General features: G+C 48.4%; 1 non-coding gene across 1 annotated transcript; it reads right to left on the bottom strand.

Moving 5' to 3' along the window:
- Window positions 1–1926: 1926 nt before the first annotated feature.
- On the bottom strand, window positions 1927–1998 carry Trnam-cau. The gene has a single exon. It is a non-coding gene; the product is annotated as a tRNA-Met (tRNA).
- Window positions 1999–2416: the final 418 nt, after the last annotated feature.

The raw sequence follows: 2416 nt of genomic DNA on the forward strand, positions 1-2416 counted from the left end.
CATGGCCCAGGCGTGTGTGCCTGTGTGTGTGTGTGTGTGTGTGTGTGTGTGTGTGTGTGTGAGAGAGAGAGAGAGAGAGAGAGAGAGAGAGAGAGAGAGAGAGAGAGAGAGAGAGAGAGAGAGAGGGAGAGGGAGAGGGAGACAGAGACAGACGCAGGGAGCTGAAGGCCCTGAGTTCTCCAACAGCAGGCTGGATGCACAGACTGATGTATGCATCCGGTGGAATGCAACTCACAAGTAAGAGAAGAGAGTGCTGATAAAGGCAAAGCATCCAGAATCTCAAAGCAGGACAAGTGAAAGGAGCCAGAGGAGAAAGAACATACAGTATTAGTTGATTTACATGAAATTAAACAACAGCCAAAACTTGGGTGGGGGATTTAGCTCAGTGGTGCCAAGACAGCCTCTCAAGGGCAAGGTCCTGAGTTCGATCCCTGGTACCAAAAAGAAAGAAAGAAAGAAAAGACAAAACTAATCTGGGACAGGGATAACCAGAGTAGGTACCGCCTTTAGGGTTAGGACAGAGGGCTGTGAGTAAATGTATGAAAGTGATAAAACTTTAATCTGGTTGGTGGTTATGGGACAGAATTAAGATCTTTGTTTAAACTGAGTGTGGTGCACTCTTTTAATCCCAGCACACTCTCAAAGTTAGCGCCAGGAGGATCACAGGCATTTGGAAGCCAGCCTGGGCTACGCAAGTGAATTCAACGCTAGACTGGACTACAGTGAGACTCTGTCTTAAAAATAAAACAAACCCCCACTTTTTGCTGCAGTAAGTAAATTAAGGTACTTAAAGACTTACACAGTAAGAGAGAATTATGGAGAGAGTAATGGCAGTAAGTAGAATCAGATTATTCCTAGGGCCAGGGATTTAGCTCAGTGGCACCTCACTTGTCTCACAAGTACAAGGTCCTAAATTAAATCCCTGATACAAAAAAAAAAAATTATTCCTGCCTTTTTCATAAGCAGGGTGGAAATTAGGTCTTGTAGCGAGGCATGGTGGCACATGCCTGTAATCCCAGCACTCGGGAGGCTGAGGCAGGAGGATCGCTGTGAGTTCGAGATCAGCCTGGACTACATATTGAGTTCCAGGTCAGTCTCAACTACATAGCGGTACCGTTTAAAAAAAAAAAAAAAAAAAAAGAAAAAGAAAAAGAAATTAGGTCTTGCTGAGTCAAGGGTACAAGTTGTAATTTGCTTGTAGGGTTACCACTACGAGTAGAAAACAAATGCGGTAGCTTCCAGTTACCAGGGGTGGTAAGAAAACTCCACCAGTGCCCAGGGGCATGGAGGGGAAGCTCAGGGCGGCACCGGGAGTGGGACCCTGGGGGCCTGTGTGGGTGTGGAGACCACCCAGTTTCCAGGTGAGCAGCAAAGGACTGGAGAGGAATTTAGCAACAGCCACCAGTCAGGTCCTCCCTTCTGGCAGCTTTCCAGCTGCTGGTTGTGAGTTCTATTTCCTAATAAATACTGTTTCAATTTCTCACCACTTTTTATTTTTGGTGTTAGGGATTAAACTCAGGACCTTGAACTTGCTAGGCAGGCGCGGTGCCACTGAACCACATGCCCCGTCTTTGTTGTTTTTCTTCAGACAGGGTCTCACTGTGTAATTCAGGCTGGCCTCGAATTCGCAGCCATCCTCCTGCCTCAGCCTTCCGAGTGCTGAGGTGACAGATGTGACACCCATTTGGTGTTTTTAGTACAGATTTAATCAATACAGCCTCCCTATCTGAAGTGGACTTTAGCCTCAGCTTCTAGACGTGTAGCGTTCTTTGCCAAATTCTTTCTAATCCCTGTCACGGGCTGACAGTGGCAAAAACAGCTGTGAAAGGTTCAATTTTTGAGGGGAAAAAACAATGAAAAGTGGCAAGAAAATGTATTAATTTGTGTATCGGTCGGGGAGGTGAAAGCAAAACATTGGCACTCCGATAGCAGAGGATGGTTTCGATCCATCGACCTCTGGGTTATGGGCCCAGCACGCTTCCGCTGCGCCACTCTGCTACCTGCGGTAGAAGGGATTCCAGAGTCGTACAGAAGGTTCTTGGCGCGTCCCCCGCTTTGACTGCTGTCTCTCGGACTCCCCCTAGTGTCTGGTCAGCTATGTGTTAAGCCTGTTCTCATTGGCTAGTTCCTGACTCAGTAGGCGTTTTTAATTGGTTCCTATGCCCAATTTGCCAAAGCAAGCCAATAGACACCGTGGGCGGAACAAGGCGGGAGCCAATCCTGCCTGATTTTGTTGGGACACCGCGGCAAGACCCTTAAGTTGCCTGCTCCGCTGAGGGAAGGGTCGGTTGATTCATCCTCCATTGTTCGGGACTCGGGGCGCCATGAGGTAAAGGGACTGATGGACGCCAAGGTCTCTCCGGAAAATGTGGGAGGGTGGGCCGCGACGAGTCGGACCGCAAAGGCGGCGAAGAGC

Source organism: Fukomys damarensis, unplaced genomic scaffold (assembly GCF_012274545.1).
Source record: "Fukomys damarensis isolate Sample0158 unplaced genomic scaffold, DMR_v1.0_HiC HiC_scaffold_33, whole genome shotgun sequence".
Taxonomy (NCBI): Eukaryota; Metazoa; Chordata; class Mammalia; order Rodentia; family Bathyergidae; genus Fukomys; species Fukomys damarensis.